The sequence below is a fragment of the Anthonomus grandis genome, chromosome 16, assembly GCF_022605725.1.
Source record: "Anthonomus grandis grandis chromosome 16, icAntGran1.3, whole genome shotgun sequence".
Classification (NCBI taxonomy): domain Eukaryota; kingdom Metazoa; phylum Arthropoda; class Insecta; order Coleoptera; family Curculionidae; genus Anthonomus; species Anthonomus grandis.
In genome coordinates, this window is record NC_065561.1 from 5,233,001 (window position 1) to 5,260,930 (window position 27,930).

Here is a 27,930-nt window from a genome sequence, read left to right on the forward strand (position 1 = left end):
TAAGCACACTGTAACGCACACGACATCGCTTGCAAAAGAACATAACTCCCAGAGAGGCTGTTTCCCTATGCTGAATCACGCAGTACCGACGACAATTTCGGGATAAACAACGCATATTTTGGCGTATTAAAGAACCATTTTGTAATATTTGTAATAAATCAGAATCTTCGGCAGAAATCACTTGCATTAATTGAAAAATATTAGACACTTGATCCATAATTAAAATTAACGAATTATAAAAAAACAAACCAAAATTAACGAAAGTCAAATCAAAATTAAATTAACGAAAGTACTAAAAATAATTAAGTAAAATTAACCAAAGAATTACGGAATTATTAATTATAACTGACACTAAATTTCTAGAAAAAAATGCCTACAATAATACCTTTGGATGCAAATTGAATCGCGCTAAACTCGTTGTCTAGGCAACCAACAAACAACAACAGGCTTGATCCTGCAAAAATGATAACACTGTTGTCACATTATACTGGCGAACGGGTTTCACTATTTATACACATGCCAATACACAACACTAAAAAATTCATACTTTATGCAGATATTTGTACAATATATCACTACGTATAAAAATTATACAGAAAACTCGTAAATGTCGAGTCTCAACCCAAGCCAACCTGTCCCATTCAATCTCATCCCAACCCCTGCACATGGGGGGCTTAAGCACAGGGGCGTAAGCCCCCCATGTGCTTGAAGAAATCCTAACTCAAAACAATTTATCCGAACACAACCCAACCCAACCCTACCCCAATTCAACCGAGCCAAAACACTAAAAACATTCATATGGAAGAAATAAAAAACTCTTTAATCAAAGAACATGTATGGCAACGCTGTCACCTCGCGGCGTTATGTCAAACGTCAATTAAAAAGAATAATGAAGGAAGGTGGAAGGGAATTTTGTTTTTGTTATTTATATGAAAAATAAATATTCTTTAGACTTAATTTTAAATAAAATATGCTTTATGTTTCATATTATTTTTAATTCAGATCGATATCTAAAAAGTACCAAGACAGTAAATAATACATTATGGGTGTCTTCGGTATGTTTTTTACACGAAAATAAAGGGACTCAGTTATAAGAAAAGGTAAAATCAATTTTTTTTAATGGTATATAAAGAATTTCGTCTTTTTGGTCATTTTTTATGTATAATTTCATTTAAATTAAATAATTTTTCCCAAACTACAAAATTCTTAGTTGAAAAAAATAAAAAAAGTAAAATTGTCACAGTTGAAATCTGAACCCAAGCCGACCGGCTCATAGTTTACTCTCATTACCGTTAAACCAGGAAGTGCTTGTGGCGAATATTCGAAAACGTGTTTATATCGGACATAGGTACACATTGTCATGATTTTTTTTTTGTTTTTATTATTTTATTAAAGAAAATGTTATTCATTCTTCAATTTTTTTTGCTTAAAATAGTCCAAAGAAGATTAGCTTACTATTTCATATTCAAAAAAGTCGACTAGAACCGAATTTAGAGTTTTAAAATATTTACGTTTATATAACGGGTAACTTGTCTGACTGACCACGAACAAATCCCTGCTCCATTGTAATTAGTCAAGAAGCAAAATACGTCAATAATAAAAGTTAAAAGTCAAAATGTCAACAAACAAAACCACCCTGTCAAAATAACGCCTGGGCACTAGGCTGTGGCTGGCTGGCTAGCGAGCGTTCTATAATACACCGTCGCGTCGCGTCGGCGTCTATGACGTAGCGCGTAATTGGGACGGAATCTTGGGAGGTATAAAAAACCCCAGACTAGCAGCCTTATAACTTTGCAAATACTTACCCTAACAACTTGAAATAAACGTCATTGTTCTTATAAACTTATGTTGTATTTATTTTTAGGAAAATATATATATGTTAGATAAGAATATACCATGAAACCCGATACCAAGGCCAACCCACATGTTTACCGTCTCAACCAGATCCGTAGGCGTTTCCGGGAATAAGCAAACGTAGCACCTTTTATGCTTAGCTGTTGTTTGTTTAAAAAGACTGTGGAAAGAACCTTATCTTATTGTTCTCATGATAGTCAGCATTTTCTGTTTGTATAAAAAGCCATTGCTTGTTAGCTCAAAAATCATTATTATTAAGTATTTAGTGTAAGATAAACCTATGTCGGTTTTTATTTTTGTAATTTGAAATAAAAGTTTTTTTAAAAAGTTATTTTTGAAATCCACAATCTAACATATATATTTTTATTTTTGAGTTTTTAGTAGTAGGCTGTGAGTATTTGTTTTAGACATTTTTTAACTTGCTTGACATTTGGTGTAAAATAAATTTACTGTCATTGTTGACTTTGCTTAATTCCAGTAGTTTACTTCCCGTTTAAGATTTAAAGTGTAGTTTTTATTCCCATGTTTTATTTCTAAACGCTAACATTGCTTAAATCGAAAATGAACGTTATTCATTCGAACATCTTGCAGACATCCATTTTATTAAGGTTTCCTAATCGCCGACTCCCGAATGTACGAACATTTTCAGAGTCACATCGGCATCTTCTATACGGTAGTTTTTGGACCCCCAGGAACAATGCAGGCAGACAGCAATAAGCACGAAACCCAGTGACAGAGGACACGAAAATAGCTTGTATCCATACCATATTCAAAGAGTTCAAGCTTTGCTACCTCAAGATTTCCCAAGCCGCTTACAGTTTGCAAGGTGGTTGGTTACTTCAGAGATGCGCGAGAGATAATGATTTTTTATCAAGTATTCTATTCACAGACGAAGCTCATTTTTTGCGGGAAGGGGTGGTGAATTTTCACAATGTGCATGTTTGGGCATAGAGAATCCGCACGAAATTAGGCAATCTCACCACCAGGAGCACTTTAGCCTTAATGTATGGGCAGGTTTAGTGGGAGATGAGTTAATTGGTCCTTTCTTTTTTTCTAGAATTTTAGTTGGTGACACTTATTTAGACTTTCTACAGCACCATTTAAATGGTTTACTAGACAATGTACCTTTAAATGTGTGAGCGAACATGTGGTTTATGCATGACGGTGCCCCCCCTCATTTTCGTATAACAGTGCGTGACTACATTTGAACTTTGTGTTTCCTGAGAGGTGGATTGGTAGAGCAGGCCCAATACCATGGCCTCCACGCTCCCCGGACTGCAATCCTCTGGATTTTTTTCTGGGGATATGTAAAAGGCCTCGTCTATAATCCTGGTATATGTACTTTTATAAACCGTCATTCTTTAATGTAAATAATTGTTCATCAATTTATTGAAAAAACCTCAATAACAAAGTTTCAATAATAGCAAAACCAGTCTATTTATTGTTAAATATCGCGTCGCTTAAAAAATGTCCCAAAACATATACTCAAGGCCTACTACTTAATATTATCTGTTTAAATTTTAATTATTACGTTATTGGTAGTAGTTCTTACGTTATTATTAATCGGTGATTTTCTCAAAAACTATTCGTATTATCAAAAAAATGCAGGAGACATAAAATAAAATTTAGATTTTTGTATTTTTAAAATAAAATGTATGAGTACATAAAATTTTGCCCGTCAAAAGTGTGCACCCCCTCAGTTTACCCCTTAAAATTAGTTTTACGCCTTTTCTAAGATAAAAAGTAAATAGACCCACTAAAATAACGGGGGTATTCCAAATTTCGTTAAATTTGATGCAAAACTGTAGACACAGTTTTAAAAAATCGATTTTTTTTACACTTCTTGCGATGACTGTAGCTTGAAGGGGGTGCATTTTAGGACCCATGTTTATAGGAAAAAAAAGTGTTATTTTGACCTCAGGAATACGCCCCTAAAATATATGTAGTGAATTTTGAAACACCCTGTATATATATATATAAATATATATTTACATTATTATTTATTTACATAATGTAGTAAATAAGACCATTCAAACCTTTATCAATAATTCTAACGAAAATATAGCCATATATAACTAAAACCATAAATATACTAAAAAAATATATTTAAAAAAAATTACCTTTGAGGTAGAGCTGATTTTTTTTAATAAAGTCTGGCTACTGATAATATCATTTCCCTCATATTAGAAATCATTTCTAAGGATGTGATCTGAACAAACAAATATGTTCTTTTTAATTGTGTTGATTTCCATTAATGAAATCCATTGTTCCCTTTGGGCATGGTCATTAGGAAATCTATAATAAGTATTTAACATTTAATAAAATTACATAGGTATTATGTCTTTTTTCTGCCAAAACTACAAAAAAAACATAAAATCCTGTAATAAAACCACGGAAAAAACTCTAGTTTTAGATTTTTTATAGCCTATTAATTATAAATGTTGAATTAATGTAAATTGGTGATTGAATTGATATTTTCAAAAAAAATATTTATATTTAAAAATATAAATGTTGTAATTTTGTATTTTATGCACACTTTTACATTCAAGTTTTTATTAAGTTTATTTCTATAAGATCCCCTATTCTACGTTTATGACGATGGTAGCCCCATGATGTGCTATTATGAAAGTATCGGTACTTGTGAAAAAATCGGCTTGAATCACCTTTTTATCATGATGCGGCACAAATGACACAAGTTTTCGCCATCCTAGCAATTTCAAAAAAACACTAAAATGTGACATTTTTCCTTTTTAAACCAAAGATGAAAGAAAATACACAAATCCCGAATATAAACAAAAAAACGATTGACAGATGACACTACGCGTATGGATCTGGCGCGTAAGCTTCCGGTATTATAGCTTCAAATTTTTTAGAAGCAGTTTTAGGAATAAAAATTTTAATAATTTTGTTTTTTTTTTCCTTAAGGATATTATATTTGTTCTAGGTTAGTTGTAATATTTATACTTTTTATTTTAAATTTTCCGGTAAAATACAACACAAATAAGTTAAATTAACGTTATAATGGTTGATAATATATAGTTAAGAATTTCCTCCGTGGGAAATTTGTGTCGACTTGATAACAGAGAGTCGGCAAATATGTATGTAAACAAAACACCCCTTTTGCCCCTGTGCACATGTTGGACTCAAACATAGTTGTTGTTTACTAGTTTACCAGCCTTTCAATGTTCGAAGAGAAAAAGTAATATACAAATCAGGATTCTGCAAAAGTCTTTTTGGAGAGACAAAAATCGTAATTCGTAATGCGGGATAGCGCGTATCTCTAAAATCAGGAGCAGTAACTTTGAATGGTAAAGATTCCCTAGCTGACCTTTTTATTTTTACTCGTAAATTTTAGCTAGTATTTTTTTGCAGGAATCTACTTTTAAAGTGATCGTGAATTATCTCCGGAACATCTTTGATTGCCCAGAATCTTTGTAAGGTTTTGTCTAAATTTAAGGCAAAAGAATTGGAAATCAAAGAGTTGGAAAAAAAATGCCGAAAATTCTCGGGAATACATGATGAAAAACTACCCGTCTTAACAGCGTCAACCAGATTCGAAAATAAGAGGCCAAATGATTCATAAAGCCTAATTTAATAGACAGAAATTACTTACAAAACCGAAATTAAACTTTTTACCGTGATTATAGAAAAATTAAAGTAACGACTAATGACTTTCTTACATCTCGAAAAAATCACGGAGCGCACCAGCCGTACTCTTTCTTTATAGCTTAACGGAACACTGACCCAAATTTACTTTGGTTGAAAAGGAGTGTGACAGGCGAAAAAACCGCTAACACCTGCTTAAATATAGGTGGGGGTAATTAGGTCGATATTATCTAATTCGATCTTCTAATTCGATAGGTTGATCTAACATTCTTCCACCTGAGTCATGATAAAATTACAATTTAATGACTCATCTAATTTAGCAACTAAAAGCACATCCTAATACTAATGAATCTTACAAAATTAGCAAGCTAGGATGTTACTAACACTTAAAACGACATTACAATTAAAATACGCGCTTGCTACAAGAAATTTTTCGGCACTTTTATATACGTCTACTGCGCGAAACACGTTCAACTATCGCAGGTTCGTCGATACACTTCACCTGCTTTGAGCTATCGCCGCGGTTAGACACATCTTGTTCATTAACTACTGACACAAATTCAATACCTTCAGCAGCCGCAACAGTCAGTCAGTCACGCTTCAGAGGATTTAACCCCCCAAACTGGCCTCAATAAGGATCTAGATGAATTGACTCTAACAACGCGAATTTGTCCATCCTTACCAGGAATTAGATCGATCACGTGCCCAAGGCCCCGCAAAATTCCTTGTAGTTTCAAATACAGCCACATCTTAAACAAGGTTCAGTGAAAGAAAAGCTAAACCTGTCATAAAGACTTGCTTTTATGCCGTCTACAAGTCGCACATCGCGAGATTACTGGTCTGATAGCATGTCCAAAAACCCAATATTTCTCACGCATTATATTATGAGTCCTTGGGTGCCAACATGCAACGATTTAACATGTTGATCAAAAATAAATGGCATAACCAATTCATGTTTTTCTGGCAGGACTATCGGAAAATTAAACTGTTCGGCATCCTTTCGATTATACACTTTCGATCGCAAGCAATAAGCCCTGATCCAGCTCTGTTATTCATTCTGGAGCCATCTGTATACCAGATGGTCCCCCTATTTAGCAATGCAGGTCTGTTGCAATGCTGCTACTCCTCTCTGCCTGTAATGTGCGTCACGAATCCCTCGCAGTCCTAACTGAAACTTATTGGTCTCAGTGAAATTCGTTGGGTATAGAAGATGGATTGTTAAACAGAGTCTGGGACAGCGTAGATGGAAAAGAAAAGTTATATGTGACAGTCCTTCCTCGAAAGCCGATTCCAGAAGTTCTTGAAGCCGTCCATGGCGGTATTGTCACCAGAATTAAAAATGTAGTGTACAGGATCCAACGATGTCCGACGACGAAGATGAAAATTGTAAACATAATCTGGCTAGCGTCTTATCGTGACTCAGATAGCTTGGGAGGTGTTGATTGATTCGGACGATCACATTTGAGAGGGGAGCAGTATTATGAAAATGTAAATACGTAAATTATTCTCCCAGTTTTTGTACTACTTTATTCGTATTTTGTATTTAAAAGATTAGTAGGGTTTATTTAGGGTTCTACTTATGTTTAGCTTAATATTTGCTTCTATAGCGTTTAGTTTTTAAGTTGTTCAACTTTTTTGAGATCCCCATTTTGGTCGCAATTTAGGTTATTTAGAATATTTTGTTGAAAATCCCTCTATTTTACATTTTCTAGAATTTATATACTTGCTTGCTTTTACTGTCAGTATTCTCTTGAAATTACTGTTCTCTCTCGGAAAAAAACAACTAAGAAAATTCTAAATATTTCTAAATTAAACCATGGGGCTTTAGAAACGACGCGTTTTGTGACATTTTATTCAGTTTTTACCTTGACAACAATTAAACGATAGTCAGCGCGAGTTAGGTTAGAGTTTTTGACGTTGCCAATAAAAGTGTGATTCTGAATGTTATTACAGTATTATGGTTAAACAAGAAATAAATGATTCTATAAGGTTTGTCGATCGAAAAATTTACCACACTCTTGATTAATACTAAACCTAATTGTGCAACACTATTTAAACAACATAGTTAACTTTAGCCCTTTAAAACTTGACCTTAAGCTAGAGCCACCCCAAACACGTTCAGTCTCTATGAGCGCACATAGTAAACTCTAAAATAAAGATGAGGAGAAATATTTTTTTCCAATAATAGATCAATCTTACCTGGATGATTAAAACTTGGGTCAGCTAGTTGCAAACCTTTTATGAATGGCAATCTATCAAAACTAAATGAGCTGCAGGGTAAAGTATCAGAAATTTTATCCAGGACTATTTATAGTAAAAAAAATCAGGTCATGAGAAGACGCAATATGACAATTTGTTCCTGATTTTGCAGATGTAGACATTTTATCAAGTCCGTGCAAGGACATGGCAATATTACATTTAGGCAGACCGAACTTGTCTATTTAGCCATTTGTGATAGAAGAGGACTGCGCACCATTGTCACAAATTGCACGCACAACAGGCCAATTGTGAAAACTAATCTGAATTTTTAGCAGAATTTGTACATGGGAGTAATTCACGATCACTTAAAGATATTCCAGCATGAATCATATTATCATTGGAAGAAACAAAACCTGTTACCTGCAAAGTTACATATTTTTTTCATTAAATCCTGCGAGAATTTAATGAAAAAAAATTTAACAAAGTGTGATGCATCTTGTTACAATAGCGGCATCTTTTTTCGGAGGTTCATTAGGGAAAAATGTGAGGTGTAGCTAGACAGTTAAGGCAAACTTAATTTTATCTTACAATATTACCGTTGCTGGGGCGTTTTTGACATAAAGGTTTAATATTTATAAATTATACATATAACTGCCTCTGCACAAAAAACAAATTAGTATGATTACTTAGATCAACCTTTGAAGGGGTTTGAGAATGGGCGAAAATTCCAGTTTTATTACCTGATTTCTTCTACGAAGAAGGAGAAGAATGAATAGGAAGAAAGTTTTACTTTCTATCTTATTTATTTCTATCTTATTTCTTTACTATGAAAATCATAATTTCTTGAGAGAATTTGGTCTAAAGCAATGCAATGATTTCAAATAAAGGTTCTAATTCTTTCGTAAGAAGGTATTTCATTTAAACTATAATTGTGTTTAAAAGCATTTTGTGTATAAGGATCCAATCTATCTAAAAAGTCTGGGCAAAAATAAAATCCTTATATTCTATTCTCCCATGGCCTTTAAAAAATCTATATTTTTTGAAAAAGTGTCCAAAAAATGTCTTAGCAATTTTGGATTCTCATTATTAAGAACCAGATAGCCTTCAATCACTTTCTAATAAGTGGTAGCTTGCAATCTCTTATTGGTAAAACGACTAACACACGTGTTGTAAGCCTTTAGGTAATTTTCACTTAAGATAGAAATATCCGAAATTAAATCTAATTTTGGCTTCAAGGGAAGCAACCAAAAAACTTAATTTTTTAAGGTGGCTTAAATTTTTATTATTATGAACTACAGCATTAAAAACTTAAAAAAAAAGAAAAATCTTGATATTTTCTATTAGAAGTGGAAATTTTCATTTTTTAAAAAATGCTATTTTCAGTAAAACCAGTATTACCCCTAGTTGGTGCTATAGCACTATGCAAAGGTCCCAGTCTTCCAAGGGGACCTCAAAAGGCTCGAAGAAAATGGTAGCGTTTTTATCACAACGCTTGCAAAAATCAGTATGAACCTTTGACTCAAGTTAAGACGCTCATCTTCAGCAGTATCAGGCATTTTATGACAAAAGTGAAAGCGCGTAATAAGTATCTGTAACTATTCCAAATGGTTAATCCTATTTTGTAAACAGCTTAAAATTAAATATTTCGATATCATGAGAGAACTTTGTAATAAAAGAATGTTAAAAATGTGCAGTAGAAATGTGAAAATGAATTCCGAGATTATTTCATAAATTAGAAAAGGTTAGAAGAACACCAAGCCGCTGTAATATAAATGACATATCCTATTCATAATTAGTGACATAGCCTATACTGAACGATTTATCCTTCTGGTCAACTTTGTGATTGTCGTTAAGTGTTTTAAGTTCTGTAATTATTTAATTGTTGCTTTATTTGCACGTTTGTTTGTACCCTAGATTCGTATTTTGGTGTATTTTTCAAACAGTTTTAATTTTGTCGTTTGTATTTTCATAACAGCCATTTGAACAAGTCTAAAATCCAAGACAAAACTTCATGCTATATTAAATAAAACAAGTAAAGAGAAAGTGAGGCTGTATTTTTTTGAAATTTTATATTTATAAAAACTGTACCCTTGGCCTATAACCTTTACTTCAACTATAAATATATATAGTAAAAATCAGCAATATCGGAGTAAAGGTACTAGGTAGTACTAAAATTATTCAATTACCCCTGTCATAAGATGTAGAGCAAAAAATCGTAAAAAATCATCAGCCATTCCAAGAAATATATATTTTTTTTAATAAGAAAATAATGCATCACTCGTAAATGTAAAGTGGACTGTATTTAAATCGAGAAGCCGGTTCCAGATATATTTATCTTCTGATTGGTTACCTATGCCTCGTTAACACATCTAATGAGTGTAAAGGAACAAACGGAAAAATATAAAACGAAAGGAAGGAACTCTGACTTACCACTGTTGCAGGAGAAGGTCAGGGTATAAGCACTGTTCGATATTCATTTGTTCATCTCGGTACCGCTACCGATATGTTCTATGTACTACGCCGCCGCTGCCAAAATTCCCATTTGGCCAGTCCACATTGTCACTTCCTTGACCCGCAAAAGTGCGCTTATATCTGCTGACTTTTTATTTGTATTAGTATTTAAGCAACCGTTTATTAGATTTTTCTAGCATTTATTATAGTATCAAAGCTGCTGCAGTTATCATTTGTTCACCCTAATTTTAGTACATTTTAAAAAATTTTACCTATCCCCAAAACTATGTTGGGGTACTATAGTTCAGAATCACCAAATAATATTGTCAACGCTTCTTTCAACCATATTCCTAGTAATGCCGCAGACACAGTTTTCGACATTTTTTAGGAAATGGCCTTCAACCTTCTATCAACCTAAATAACATAGCACAACCAATCAAACTCCTTTATTTCTATTTGGCTAAAAAGCAAATAACTATACTTGTCGATTCAGGTGCCTCCGATTTAATTATATCTTCAAAAATTTCCAAATTATTTTTGTAAGCAGACGTATAAGGATAATAAAATGTTAATAACTTCCTTCAATTAGGTAATTAGGAACAAAGGATCTTAAAAACTTGCATGCACCTATCAACTACGAAATTTTTTTAATAGACATTAATGTTACAGAATATTAAAATACCATTTTCTCTTACATACAATAAACCACTTAAAAACCATAATATTCAAAACTATAATAGTTATTTACCGACTATACCTGTTAACTATGAAAATAGCTTAGCTATTTTACCTTCGTTTATGATTGATGAACATATTATTCCTGATAGTCTAGTCAAAGTGAAAAATGGTTTTTGTAAGATTCCTAATCCTACCCCTCATGTGAATATAAACTTTTATCAAATAATAAAGGTAATCCCAGAGTACCAGTTTGAAATGTTAGATCCATCTCTCTCTAGCCTAATTCATTTCAACCCAGATTCACAATTGAGGTTAACACATCTAACCCCTTTAGAAAAACTAAAAATACTTCCACTTTGCCATGATTTTAAAGCCATGACTATTTTGCCCCTGTATGGATAGTCCCCAAAAAAGACGATGCTTCTGGCAAAAAGAAATTTTGTATGGTCATAGATATCCGCCGTTTAAACAAGCAGACAATAGAGGAAAATTATCTTCTCCCCAGAATTATAGAGATTCTGGACAATTTAGGTAAAAGCCCGTATTTCACAACTCTTGATCTTGTTCAGGGGTTCAATCCCTGCTACATTTTAGCGTATAATATACTCCGAGATTATCTGTATAAATTCTGTTTTGTATTCATGGATGACGTTGTTATCTCTTTAAAATTCTTATCTAAACACATTGGCCACATTTGAGTGATTTTCAAAAAACTAACAGAAATAAATCTCAAGTACAGCCCGACAAGTCCAACTTTTTATGTAAGGAAGTAGCATTCTTAGGACATATCATCACCTTAGAAGGCATTAGGACTCTTCAAAGATTAAGACTATTCAACGCTACCCTCTCCCTAAAACTTATAAAGAAATAAAAGTTTTTCTAGGCTTGGTAGGCTACTACCGCAAATTCATTCAAAACTTCTCTAAAATTACCTTCCCTATAGCAAAATATCTTTGAAAAAATAGCAAAATTAATCCTGGAAATCTGGACTATAAAAACGCATTTATCAGATGTAAAGAGGGAATTTCAAATTCTGCTATTGTTAAATACCTAGATTTTGCCAAACTATTTAAACTGACAATATATATATACTATAACTGACATAGCTTTCTACTCTCGTATTCTTAACACTGCAGAGAAAAATTATTCCACCATTGAGAAAGAACTTTTAGCTATCGTTGATTCCACCAAACATTTCTGTCCTTTTTTTTTATGGTAAACACAAGCACAAGAGATGTTCTCCAGATGAATGAGTCCCGATACAGCGACCTCCTTGGGGTAGGCAGGTGGACTCGATGTTGATGAGCCGCAACTGCTAGACGCGTCCTTCTTGCCGGAACAGCCCTGGGTGGGATCAGGCCTGCCAGCTCAGAGGAGCACTTATCGTGATAATAACGGTAGAATAAACAGAGATCAGCCCACCTTTCTCCTGTGCTCCAGACTATCCAGATTATTTGTTAGTTCTGGTTTGTCGATAAGACGAATAGCTCTCTTCTGTATAGAATCTAGCAGCTTTAAACTATGCTTGGGTGCAGAGCTCCAGACATGCGAGCAATACTCGAGGGAAGGGCGTATTTGAGCCTTATAAAGAGTCAGCAGCTGTTCTGGTGTATACAGTTTTTTCGTTTTGAAAAGCACTTCGAGTTTTTTGGAAGCTGCCCTGGCGATCTCTGCAACGTGGTCATGCCAGGACACACTGTTGGTGACTTCGACTCCTAGAAGATGTAAAGATGATTTCATTGGTAATGTTTTCCCTGCCATAACCAGCTCCAGGCCACCAAGGTTAGTCTTCATCGTAAATACTGCAGCCTGCGTTTTTTTGGCGTTAAAATTGACCAGATTGTTATCGCCCCACTCCAAAATTGTCGTTGAAAAATTGTCTCTAATATCGTTGTTGGTTGAAGCTACTTGTTGCTGCCTAAGATTCTGAGAAGTTGCGGCTGTCGTTGGTTTGGCGGACTTAAATGTGGAAATAAATGTGCTATCGTCCGCAAAGCTGTAGATTGAATTGACAGTGGTTCCTAGCAAATCATTGATATATATCAAGAAAAGGGTGGATAGAATGCATCCTTGAGGGACTCCAGCGATAATATTAAATTTGTCGGAGAGGTGTCCATCGACGGCTACTTGGATTGTTCGTTGTTCAAGAAAACTTTTGATCCAATTCAATAATGAGTTTTGTATGCCGATTGAGGAGAGCTTGGTTAGTAGTCCCTCATGCCACACTCTGTCAAATGCCTTGGAAATGTCAAGAGCGACTGAGCGGGACTCGCCGTGCTTCTCCATGGCCTCCGTCCACAAGTGTGTGACGTAAGCCAGAAGATCGCCGGTGGATCTAAGCTTTCGGAAGCCGTATTGATGATCGCTGATTAGTCCAGATGATTCCAGATATCTTAACAGTTGTTGGTTGACTGCTTTCTCCATAATCTTCGATATTACTGGAACTAGTGCAATCGGGCGGTAATTGGACGGCATCGTCTTCTTTCCCTTTTTGGGTACAGCTTGCACTTGAGCAGTTTTCCAGCTTGTTGGAAATGAGCCCTGCTTATACGATGCCGTGAACAGTCTACATAAGGGAGGAGTCAATTCGTCTGCACAACGTTTTAGTACTAAGGCTGGAATTCCATCGGATCCAGAAGCTTTGTTGGTGTCTACGCTTTTCAGAATTTTATTTATAATTCGTTGGGGAAACGAAATTTCTCCCATCGATGAATTCACTCTTGGCAAATATGGCGGTGTTTTGCCTTGCGAGTGCAGAGTAGAATTGGACGCGAAGAGTTTACCCAGTAAGTTGGCTTTTTCCTTTGCTGTTACCGCGATAGAACCATCATCTGCTGTTAGGGGTGGCAAGGCCGACTTAGCAAATCCTTGACTAACGGCTTTCGATACCGACCAGAAAGATCTTGTTCCATTTGGGCAGTTTAGCAGTTTGTTTTTGATCCTGTTGTTGTGACTCTCTTTGCATTCATCAATAATTCGCTTGCAGCTATTTCTGGAGGTTAAAAAGTTCCTCCAATTTTCGGTGAAAGGATGTTGAGGCCATTTGCGATATGCTGCGTTTTTAGTCTTTACTGCCTTTTTGCAATTCAGGTTAAACCATTGCTTGTTGTTTGATCTGCATTTAGTAGAAAAAGGGATATAAGCTTCCATTCCTGCCAAGATCGTCTCTGTAATTTGGTTTGCACATTCTGAGATGTTATTGGTTCTAAAGCAGACTTCTTTCCAAGGGAATGAGCGATAAAATTCCCGAAGATGGTTCCACTCTGCTGATTTATAGTGCCATACCTTCCGCGGAATCGGAGGATCCTGCGTTTTAACATCCAACGGGCAAGAGACTGTTATCAATTTGTGGTCCGATGTTCCTACGGGGGCCTGTACTGATAGTGTACGAGTCAGGGTCTGAAGCCAAGACCAGATCTAGGAGACTCGCGAACTCGCCGTCTCGGTCGGGGATTCTGGTAGGTTCCCCCACAAGCTGCGTAAGCCCGCATATGGTGGCAAATAGCTCAGCTCCTCGTCCTTCATCGTCGTTCTTGTTGCAGAAGCGCAGCCAGTTGATATTGTGAACGTTAAAATCACCCATGACGATGATTTCTGCGCTTGGGTAGTCAATTTGCAGTTGGTTAATGCAATCGACCAGGTTCAAAAAGAGCCGCCTATATTGGGTGTCGCTTGGTGGTCTGTAGTACAACAGATAAATTTCGTGGCTCCACTGGCTATTATTTTGAACCACATAACGTCGAAGTCCGCAGGTTCAAGCATTTCCTCCCGCTGGTAACTCAAATCGCTCTTGATAAATACTGCCAATCCAAAGTTTAGTCGAAATCGGGTGTGTAGATCGTATCCAGGATAAATGAGGTGAACATTTGTTGTTAAAGGTTTCACCTTTGTTTCTGCCAATGCCAGAATGTGAGGCTTATTTGATTGCAGGTGTTGGTGTACTGCATTAATATTGGTGTTTAGGCCTCTGATGTTGCAGAAATTGATTTTTAGGCTTTTAAATCCGCCTGATGAACCCCCCCCCCCCGACTAGCCTCCGCCTGGAGATCCGAATGGGAGGCTAGTTTACCTCCGGAAAGTTTTGGTAGTGAGGGCGCCATCATGCATTAATTTTACTACTCCATTTCCCCTTTGTAAGCCGGACACATCGACATGGTGGCGAAACGTGAGTTCCATGGAACCACTTCACGCCGCCTAAGTCCTATGTGGTGGTATTGAACCGGGCGATGCAAGTAGACAACATCTACCACCAAAGAGATTGCTCTTTTAGTCGCCTTTTACGACAGGCAGAGCATACCGGAGGGCTATTCTACCCCGGCCCTCCCCGTCCTTATCTTAATGATCAAAAACTTCTCATAAAGACCGATCATAACATACTAATTTTGTTGTCAAAAATTAAAGAACCTAACTCTCGCCTAACCCGTATAATAAATAAATAAGTAAATTTGTGTTCATAAAGGCCCCTTGCGGGAAAGTTTTGGGGTAGTTTTGATTTCCTACATTCTTTATGTTTTTTGGGGTGCTGAATCTGATTCTGATGTTTGCTAACAAAATTCCTGACGCACCATTGAAAAAAATGCAAAAAAAGTAAAAAAATGTAGTTTTGGCAGTCTTATGCTTATAACTCGATAACCATCAATGTTTCGTTAAAAATACCTCTATTCAAAATGAAAGTTAAATAAAATATTCTATAAATTACATGTTTATTTTTTTTTGTAGGGCGCACCGTTTGAGCAAAAACGCTAGTTGTAAATTGTCGTTTTTTATTTGTCTTCACCTAAACCCACATTTTTCACACAAAACTGTAATTTATTAATAAAAGCTCATTTGTTTTAAAGTACTAAACAAATCCATCGGCACCTAAACCACCTGCATTCTTAACCCTTTACTGCATGAATTTTTTGTTTTCTTCGAAAAAATTCCCAGGGATGGAGGAATACGCTTTATTTATGTAAAAAATACCAAAAGAAATTTTGTTTAATATTTGCTTTATTTATTTATAAAAAAATGAAAAGTGACATATATGGAACATTATGCAACAACATTATCATTTATTCAATGTGGACCCTCAAAACCCTCAAAAAACAATTTCGGTCTTTATTAAAACACAAGAAAACTTTATATTTAGTATAAGACACAAAAGATTTATATTTACAAAATGGAAACTTGCATCTTGGTCTGGTAAATGGTCAATACTATCAAGACGCACCTCTTGTTGAGGAATTTCTTTGGTAGGTCCACGCTTCTTTTTTATAGCATATAATGTCTGAACCTCTGCTGAAGGTCTTCCTACTCTTCTTTTATATTCTTTATTAGCACTGCATAAAGAATCAGCGATGGCCAGCTTGAAAACCTTAAGGGGTAGGTCAAATTCTTTATTGCTGCGTCTCCACAATAACCAAGCATTTACGCAACACAAATCCAACATGTGAAAAAATATGCGTAAATACCATTTCTTTGATCGAATTTTAATCCTATAAAATCCCAACATGGCATCCAGAAAGTCGACGCCTCCCATATAATTATTGTAAACAAAAACACTTCTAGGGCATTCAATCATTTTATGAGTGTTTTCTTTTTTGAAAAATCTTTTTTTCTCACCACGAGGTTCAGAACCAAAATAGGTAGAAAGGGTGGTCACGACTTTATTATCATACCATGACACTGTTGCAATATCCACATTATCTATGCGAGATATTTTTTCTTTTATTGTGCCACGACCAGTTTTCTTCATATCTTTTTCGGATGGTAATGTACATGGTATACGATTGGCTCTCACTGTCCCTTAGAGAAAAAGATTCTTAAAGAAAGGCAATATCCCTTCTTTATGTAAGTAAATCATCAAAGGTATGCTAGTAAACCAATTATCAAAAAATAGATTATAGTTGTTATTCCTTGGAACACTCTCGGATAACCTTATTACAATATTACTACTCATTCCTAAATTGGGGCGCCCGTTAGGAACTTGGTTGCTTTGGGATCCTGCAAAAAGGTCAAAATCGTAGCCAAACCCGGAAATTCCGCTAAGAACGAAGTTCTTATAACCCCACTTGTGAGGTTTCTTAGGGTTATATTGCTTTAGTTGACTTCTAGCTTTGGTAGGAATGATTTGCTCGTCTATAGCAAGGTGTTCCTCACGTGGTACCAATAGTAGTCTTTCTCTTATTTGGGTAAGAAAAGGTCTAATTTTGAATAACTTATCATGACTTGGTTGACCTCTTTGGATTATTTGACTATTGTCATTGAAATGAATAACGTTTTATCGTCTCGAATCTATTGCAGCACATAAGTCAGAAACAGCAGGATGGCCTAATGAACCATTGCAATAATCTCTTGGCAACTGTATAAGAGAAGTCAAAATGCAGATTCCGATGACAGTTCATCGGATGTTCATCAATCTCATGACTTTTTGTATGGACAAGCTTTTGTGGTTGACACTGGACATTATACAAATTATTTTGCTCTGTAATGTAACTTATGAGCTCTTTTGGGAAAAGGAATTTGAAGTATTCTACTGGAGTTGCAAGCGTACGAATCGAATCCGAAAGATCCTGACAACCTCTAAATTGAATTTCGTTATCGTTTTTCAATACTTACCTTCGTGCCATTCAATATTCTTCGATATTCGTTTTCGAATTTCTGATAGGGGCATATCGTCATCAGATGAATAGTCAGATTCTGAATCTGGATCATTTTGGTTGGTTTGTATTTTTGAATTTACACAACTTTCAGCTTCGTCGCCAGATAAATCTGGATCATCACTTTCATCGGAGTCTATATTAGCTATATGTTGTAGAGTACCATAAAATTTCTTTGTGTCCATAACTGAAAATAAAAGCAACCAATGTGAACATAACTGCATATTGTTCCATATATGGCACAAGCACAAAATCGTAAACATAACCTCCTAAATTACCATCAAATGAAAAATAACTTACCGTATAGGACAGCTTACACTTCACCCGTAATGCCAATAATTTTTTTTCGATAATATTATAATTTTAAGAAACAAAAAACTTTCAAACAAAACGTATCAATCAGCTGTTAGCGTGAAATAGCGCGCGGCAGTCTCTGACGAGAAATAACTGTCGTATAATTGAACAATACTATCGATGTGTACATTTTGCTGTGTAAGCGGGTACATTCCAAATATGATACAGTATGCAGTAAAGGAATATAACTTAATTTTAGACAATATTTTTATATTTTTGTAGTTTGGGTCATATATGGCACATGATGCGGTAAAGGGTTAAAAAAAAGGATTTCCAGATTAACATTTTGTTTCAATTTTGGACAAACATAATTTCGTATTATAGGTCTATCAATTTTATTCGTTTTCTTGTGGCCTTTTTAAATGATTTTATTTTATTTAGAAGCTCTATTTTCGATGGATAGACCAACGGCAGTTATACGGTGACAAATGCTTCCTCCACTCTCCGTTCTTGAGACTTCCGCCCCGCCACGAACAAAACACACAGCGGCCATCTGCATGCAGCGCTGTTATGTAACTAGATTAGTTTCATATTAGAAAACAACGTGAACGTATCGTGTATCGATTTAACAAGTTGGTTTACGCATACTGTTAAAAATGTCGTCGAACGTGTGTTTTATTTGTGATGAAGTACTAGATAATGATGTTGAAAAAGTGACAAAGGTACGGGAAAAAGGTTTGAATACGTTTGTTGTGTCATGTAAGAAGAGGAGAGATGGTGAACATGTTCAGCTAAGCAAAAAATTTGAAATTGTGGTTCATGAGCGATGTCGGAAGAACTATAATAATGAAAGAATGATTACCGTTCATTTAAAGAAGGTCGAGCAAGGTAAAGAGCCGGTTAAAACATGTTCAACCGAAAAAGTTTTCTCTTATAAAACTCATTGCTTTATGTGTGGCCTCCTCATAACACCCGAGTTTATAGAACAACAAAGAAAAAAGAAAACCAATCGTAATATTGTGTATTAAGTTCGAGCTTTAAAGGTCAAGGAAACTATTATAAAAAGAGCTAAGGAATGGGCTGATTACTACGGACAAGCCATAATTAAGCGTCTTCTACCCATCTCAGACTTGATGGCCTCTGATTGTCAGTATCATAGTTTATGTATGAGAAAACTGTACAACCGCTCAAAAATTCAAGACAAGAAAGCAAGAGGTCCATTTGATCCATTTGATCCATTTGATGTTGAAGCAGCAATGGAATATGTGTACAGTTATCTTGAGAATAATGGTGGAGAGTGCCAGTTTTCTTTTGAAGAGTTGATAAACCAAATCAAAGGCGATACTACTTAAAAAATATGGAAGCGATATACTAATCACTTTTTCCCCAAACAAGACGCAGGTAGTATGTTTCAAAAACACAAGATATAAAATTTTGAATCATGCTTGGTACCAGCAGCTACTGAAAGATGAACAAGAGGAAAGACTCCGAATCGTTAAGGCAGCTGCTGCAATTATTGTCGAGGATATCCGAAGCCAGGCTTATGACACAGAACCGTACCCCCCACCTGATAAGTTTTTAGATATAAATGAAGAACTCATTCCTGAAATCCTCCGTACATTCTTGGAAAAAGTTGTACTAAACAAAAAACGTGGAGACCATGATATATGGAAGAAGAAGAGCACAGCGATGGCGCATAGTCTTGTTGCAGCGGTGAGACCCAGATCGTTTATCTCTTCCATTCGTGTAGGGTTGGCAGTGTTCCTATACAAAAAATACGGATCCAGAAAATTAGTTGACGTAGTGCCTCATTAGCGTTTTGTTCATCTTATAAAGAAGCTGTGCGCCTGGAAGCATCAGCGATCAAGGGCGATCCGCTGAAAGTTAATCAGCCCTGCTTTTTACAGCAAGTGTACGATAACGCTGATTTTAACGTACATGCGATCGACGGATACAACACATTTCACGTTATGGGTGGCATTTCATGTATTTCCCCAAAACATGCCGTAGCTCCCGATCATTTCATTCCTCGACTGAAAATTATCGGACAGACAAACCCGCATGAGGTTTCCGGAGTTATGGAGTAATTCAAGTGAAGCATTTTGAAAGAACAAAACTTGAAGGATTAGCTGAATTGAGGATAAATGATCTTAATGAAATGTTTACATCAAGTGAAATTGCGATACCTTCTGTGCCTGATCTTTTGTCGCTCTATGGAAAAAGTAAAGACATTCCCGGTCTCTTTGGATTGAATGGATTTATGGAAGATATCACAAGAGACATACCATATGAAGTAAGGTTTATTAGCTATCAGCCATTCATCAACGCTCCACCCAGTGAATATGCTATAATATTCACAGCATTATTGACCGGAGTAGAGAAGACGAAATCCTCGAACCAAACTACCTGTCAAGTGACATTTGACCAATCCCTCTATTTCAAGGCACGAGAAATTCTTGCTAGCCGTCCGGATGATCCTGCCCTTTCAAATGTTGTAATAAGGCTCGGAGGATTCCATTTAATGATATCGTTTATGGGGTTAATTGGTTTCATTATGCAAGGTAGTGGATTGACAGAACTTTTCAATACAATATTTGCATCAAACTCCACTGAAAAAATCATGACTGGCCACGCCTACGCAAGGGCTGTACGAGCTCATATGTTGGCCCACAGAACTTTAGCCAAAATCATTTTTCAGTCAATGTCCCTGTCAGATGCAATGGTAGATCAATTGGAGGAAATCTTGTTTAACATGGACAGAACAGTGATATGATTTCTAATGAAGTGAAAGAGTTTGTGAAAGGTGTACAAGATGAATTTAAAAGTAAGCTTCAAGAGTTGGCAGATCGTGGCTCCACTGCGAAGCTCTGGATTGTATATTTTAAAATGGTGACTTTGATGAAGCAGTTCATTAAAGCAGAAAGAAGCAGCGACTGGGAACTACACCTTCAAACTATATTTTAAATGATTCCTTTCTTTCACGCAAGTGTCCATAATCTGTATGCTAAATGTAGTCATCTTTACCTACAGGACATGCTTGCCTTGAAAACTATCATGCCACCTGCTGAATATGAGCGTTTTACTACCGGAGAATGTTTCACCATTCGAAGGACCGATAAACTGTGGTGTGGCACCTGGAGTGATATGATGATCGAGCAAACTCTGATGAAGTCAATGAAAACAACTGGGGGTCTGACTTATGGTCGTGGAGTACCTGAAACCGTTGTAACAAAATGGACAGAAGGGATGACAGCATTACATAATGTCTGCCAGGAGATTGAGCGCTTTACTGGAGTGGAACACGCGACCTCGGAACAACACGTTGACAGCAGAGATACTATGCAAAAGCGAGACATAATTGATGCAAATAAGTTGCTGAATTGGTTCCACGAACATCCTCCTTTTCGAGAGACCACTGACTTTATGTCACTTAGTACAGGTGTTGTCGCAGATGACAGAATCAACTGCCACTTGTCCAAGGAGGTTGGCATACAAAGTATACAGCGCATTATTAGAGGCGACTTCAAAACTGTAAAACTGAAACGCAGCGAAAGAGTGCGGTTTCTTGCAATCATGAACAGCTCTATTAAGATAGAAGATAGGACTGTAGTCATCAATCCTATAACACTTTTCCAGAGAATGACCATCGTGAAACATACAGATGAAGAGCTACGAGAATTTTTATGTTTCGAACTTAGCCCCTACCCTCTCTCTCTTTTCGATGAGCATGGAATGAGAAAAGGTACCAAATCGAGTTTATACAAAGCTTTTGTACCGACTGAACAGGCGAACTTAAACAATACAAAATTTGTCATCGACGGAGGGTTTTTATTATACCGGGTCAAATGGCACCACGGCCAGACATATGAAGAAATCTGCAACAGTTATGTTTCCTATGTAAGGTCAAATTACAAATGCAATGCTGTGGTCATTTTCGATGGCTACCCCGACGAAGCTCGTGAAAGCACCAAGCGAATAGAGCAATTAAGAAGAGCACAAAGAAAACATTCTGCGGCAATATCATTTACTGAATCGATGATGCCTATTGTCTCGCAGGAAATTTTTCTTGCAAATTTCACAAACAAGAGCCGGTTGATATTTATACTTATGAAGAAGTTGACTCAAGCAAACATTGAGTCACAGTAAGCAGTGGAGGATGCTGATATCCTAATAATCACAACAGCTCTTAAGTTGGCTCCTTCAAATGAAAACGTGACAGTGGTGGGGGAAGATATCGACCTTTTGGTGATTTTAATTGGCCTGTGTAGTCCTGATATAAAAAATGTGTCTCTCATGAAACCAGGAAAAGGGAAGGTGACCCCAACCATCTACGATCCTCACAAAAATATATCAGACCGTATATTGTTCCTGCACGCGATGAGTGGTTGGGGTACAACTTCCGCTCTATTTAATCAGGGAAAATTACAATTTCTGAAAGTCCTCCAAAAGAACAATAACTTGGTACCGGTTATTGAGGCTTTTAAAAACCCTCGAGCTCATCAGGACAAGATTGCCCAAGGAGGCAACATGTTTCTCATGGGTTTGTATCATGGGTTTGTATCATCATCTTACAAAAGTAAACCCACTTGCCGCACTACTTCCTACTGAATCTGCTGCACGAGAACATTCATTGAGAGTTTACTTTCAGTTTAGTGGTTATGTGGACAAAGCATATTTAATAAACAAAAATTGGAACTGAACGATTGGGGGTGGAAAACACAAAGAGTGGTCTTGTGCCCGTTGCAACCACGCAACAAGCACTAGACTCAATACTCCAGCGCATTTCCTGTAAATGCAAGAAGAGCTGCCAGCGGAATTGTGGATGCAGAAAAACAGGCCTGTATTGCTCTCCAATATGCTTAACATGCAACGGGTTGTGTGAAAACGTCGAGCCCCCTGAGGACAACGTTGAGATAGACAAAGACATGGCTGAAGAAAGAGACCAAGAACTATCTGAAGAAGAACGCTTACACGATTTGGAAGGTATGTCTATTCGCAAAATCACAAGTTAATGTTTTTTCACGATATTTCACGAGATTTTCTCAAGATGTCGTCCAGCCGCCATCTTGGAATTTACAACTACCTAGTTTACAGTGAAAAATAGTATCTATGGACCAATTTACTTATGCCAAGTTTCAAAAATTTTTTTTGACTCGTTCAAAAAATAAATGGGGGGGGGGACTTCAAAGAAAAGCACTGTATATGTATATATGTAAGAGTATGTTAAAAGAAAACATTGGCAAATTCGTACGAAATACTAAAAAGATTGGTAATAAAGGATAAAGACTGTATATTTAAAGTTATAAAATAAAAAATATTCAAAAATTACACCCACACAATTAAGGCTAGAAGTTGCATATTTATAGCTAGCTAGATTTTTAACAAAGAACCCAATATAGAAAAAGGCGTACCTAAATCCACAAACAATTATTTTTGTACTAAATTTTGCTAAAAATACACCACACTATAAAAAGCAAAAATACAACCACCACTTTTTTGTGATAATAATTTTTTTACATACTTTTTTTAAAAGTGATCTCCATGATGATGTGACGTCTGCAGAATTAAAATTTGTATTAAAAGGAACAATAAATATTATAAATAAATAAGTTGCTTAATTAAAAATGTGTCTTGAAAATGCATAAATAATATTATGATAAATTTATATACCTTCGTTAATATCTTGATTCCCTTGAACTGATTTCCGGTACTGACAAATCAAATGTATGTGCTTGCACATGTTCCACCTTACGCTATTATCCAAACAAGTACATGAGTATGAGTGTAGTGTAATTACAATTAATTTTTTGTTCTTCTACAACATAAATTTCGGAAGTTGAAGAAGAGGGAACCTGCCAGCCCATTTCACTTGGCATAACAGAAGCTACATCCATATTTTGGCTAATTTTGTTTTTTTTTCCGTAGCTCACTGATTTTTGAACAAATTTTGCCTTTGTTCATACTTATCACCCTATCAAACAATTTATCGTTAACAAATTTCATTAAAATGTGGATTGTCTTGTCAAGGCGCTGGACATTTTTGCCATGACAATAAAGATATTTCATCGTTTGGTGCATGCGCTCAATGTGCATATTCATATTAATACCTACCCCAACGCGATAGCAATATGTCCACGACTCAGCATTATCCACATAGTACTGCTTAAAGTAGCGTCCGAATTCCATAGTTTCAAGAGAAGAAAACATCGATGTAATAAAATTGTTAAGCATTTTTATAAAAGCTTTAGTATATGTCATGTAATATTGCTATAGTATATGTAATACACATCTTTCTAAAATAGCCGCTGATAATGTTTAGAAAACCTACTTTAGACTTTAACTTACCCTCTGTTCTTGATTTTGAAGCTTACTTAAATTCTTTCTCCAGGCTCGATCGATGTGCCATGTACAATAAAGTCTATTGTTATACTAATATTAATTATTATTATTAATGTTATTAATACTCATATAAATATTTTAGCTTAAAAATAGGATTTAAGCATACATACCTAAGATTTGGGGGCAACATTACTTTCAAGCTGTAAAATAGTAGTCAGCTATATCTGACATAAGAATTTTAGGATGGATTTGAGTGTTTAACTTTTCTTTAATTTCTTGAAAAAAAAAATATTGATTTCTTCATTAGACCTATTTGAAAACATAAAACAGCACGGAAATCCTTCTCTCATATCATCTAAAATCATTAAAGTGGTAAGTTCAAATTGATATGCATTGAGCCCGTGTGTTCCGTTTATGCAAATGCAGTCTTCTTTAAATTTTATAAGCATTTTAAGTTGTCCAGGATGCATAATAATTAAAATAACATCTTTCTCCTTCAGATGGGGGTAACGTTCACATAACTTGTTTTGTGGCTTGTAATATAAAACAGTTTGACTCTCAGACACTTCATTTACCCATGACTCTATACTTATTGCATCATTTGGGTGACGCATGAAGTCCTTATTTAAATTATATGTTTGCGTTATGTTATGCAGGTCTTTTTTAGTTAATAAATAAATTCTTTCTAATTTGTCATCAGCTACAGAATCCCTAATTTCATCCAAAATAGCTGAAAAAGGCACCTTTCCTGCAATGTTTTCAGCAATTTACATCCTTTGTGAAGTAGTAAGATTTATATGTCCCAATGAATTATCGTATCCTACATGAGTCTCTACAAAAGTGACTTTATGCTCCTCATTTTCCGAAACTTCAACGATCATTTCAGATGGATATACACCGTTAATTTTCTTACTACCTTGAGTTTTTAAATGTCTTTTATTGGTACCCTTGGTAATATATTAATCTGAAAGTTGGCAAATGTAGTTACTTATAACACATCTTGAGCTCTTATATGAACCTTTGTCTTTAATGTATAATGAGTGTGTTTGCAGATCTAAACAATTTTTCCATTCTTTAAACTTATCTGCATTTGGAAAATAATATTTTTTGGATAAAATTTGTATATCATGGTTTTCCTTGAAATGGATATATAAAGTTTCTTTTGAAACACAAATTGATCTACATAAACTGCATTTTAATTGACCATGGCTTTTAGTAATTTTCCTTTTCTCTGAGTGGATTTTCTTGTGATAATTATAATGCTTAGTGCTTGAAAAATTTTTTTGGCATTCTTTACATTGGTAATTATACACCTTAGGTGAAGTCAGCTGATTTACTTCATCTGAAAAATAAGTAATATATTAACAAAAAATTCAATATTATTACACCTGAATTTTAATTTAAGTTATTAATTAAAAAATGAGTTATTAGGTTAGTATTTAAGATAATTTTATTTAATATTGTTTAGATACATTATTCTTTGTTAATAATGAAACATCGGAATAATAATATCCTTGAAGATATTGCAGTGCCCTCTTATGAAGCAGCTGGACAAATTCACAGTTTCCCAATTTTCACCGAATAAAATAAAAGTAACTTGTAAATCGTTACGAAATATTATCTAAAATATTACCGTTGGCATTATCAATGAGTTTTTTTGCCACAAATCTGCTTTTGCAAATTAATTTTTCTTTAATTGCAAATAACTGATTTAATTTTTTTTCTTCGATTTTTTTCAAAACTTGTACATAGCTACAAAATGTCATTCTGAACAACTTTTTCAAATAAAGTTTTTTTTCAAGCAAATGGGTTTTGAGCATAATTTTGAAATTTTTTTGAATTTCCCGCCAAACACGGAGAGATAAACGGCACAGTAGAACGTCTTTTGAGCTTTATTTTGATGCGAAGGCGATTGCACGTATCGATATTTGTCAAACTCTAATCATTAAAAAAAATTTCATATGATGTCACTGTATGTTGTATATACCGGGTGACAACGAGATCACTCTTTGCGCTGTCATTTCTTTATTTTTCCACCCTGTATAATGAAACTTAGTAGGATTAATATATGACCAAAATGTGATTTTTGAGTTGTAGAAATAATTTTTTACGACTTCCGGTTTTACCGGAAATGACCCTAACTTTCGATTTTTAAATGAGATCCCCTGTATATTTTATGTTTTTTGAAGTAACTGAGTCATTTTAAGTCTAAATTTGTTATTTTAAAATAAATTTTAGCCTTATTTTTATTTAATTGATTTTTTAATTTCTAAATTTTTAAAATTTTTTTTTTTACTTTTAAATCAATCTAGGATTATTTGCGGTAAAACCGTAAGTCATAAAAAATTACTTTTACAACCCGAAACTCACATTTTGGTCTCATATTAATCCTACCAAGTTTTAATATACAGGGTGGAAAAATAAAGAAATCGCAGCCCGGTATATGAATAATAGACACAAATGAATAATAGAATTTTTGCTTGAGTATTTCTAATTTTGATATGAGTTGCAAGTGTTATCTCCGTATCTCCAAATGTTTTTAAGATAGAACTTACACCTTACACTACAAGAATATTGTTTATATTATATATTACCCTTAATATTACCACTATATATTATACACATATCATTTCCAAAGTTACCAGGAAGGAATTTTATTACATGCTTCTTAAGGTTTGAAAATTGTGAAAATCTTTTCAAGCACTTGTTACAGGTGGCTGCGACTTTAACCACCTTCACTGGGGCAATTTCATTCACCAAATCTAAAAATGATAAAAAAATATATCTTGTTAAAATTGTTTAAACATATTTTATCAATAAACTTACCAGAATGGAACTTTTTTGCATGACTTCTTAATTTAGACTTGCTGGAAAAGTGTTTTTTACAAACAGCACATTGGTTTTCCATATAGTTTTCCATAGTAATAAGGATGATCGTAGCACACAACAACAAACACAATAAAAGTTTTTACACAAAATCAAAAAAACAATATTATAAGAAGAACAAAAGTTTTCCAACACCAGGAAACAAATTATGAAATATAAAACAGTTTATAAAAATATTTCCGTATTTCAAATTAACTCCAATCAATACTAATCAATACAAAGTATTAAAACATAACATAACCTCTATTTTACAGCCGGTAGACACGTACATTGGGCATGCGGGGCCCAGGGATTTAAAGTGGAAATCTCTGTCTAGACGCGAGTGGATTTACATGTAGTTGCGAGTTTTGTGGTTGATCAAGACTGGTTTCTTTTAAAAAAACAACTTTAATATACAGGACGACTTTTTAATGTACAAAGGTTGATACAAGAAAGAGAAGTGTTTACAAAATTAGTTTAAGGTATATTTATAAGTTTAAAAAGGCGTTGGCTACATAAGCATAAAAGTTACTAGCTAAGGTCCGGTTAACATGCTTGGTAAGGGCTACTGGTCACGTAACTCCTCCCCTCTGAGTTGGAGAACTATGGGGTAGTCAGAGTTCTCCTGGAAAATCAGTTAGTTTAATGTTCTGGACCGTTTCTTCCGGGGTTGTCTTCAAGAATTTTCTCTTCATCCAGCATGTTTTATATAATACATAAATTCCTAAAATTATTATAATAATATAAAGTAATATAGTATAAAAACTAACACTATTTATTCGTACAGCTGGAATTTCCGAAAATTCATTAAGTTTTTGCTTTTGTATTTTAAGGGTATTTAAAACTGTTTTTATTTCATTACTATTTATATTTTCTAGTTTTAAATCTTGAAAGTTTATTTCAGAGTCAGCATTTTCAGAAATATTAAAACTTAAATTAGGTAATTCTATGTTTTTAAAACTAGGTTTTGCATATTTAAAGCGGTGTAAAATAGTATTTTTAATAT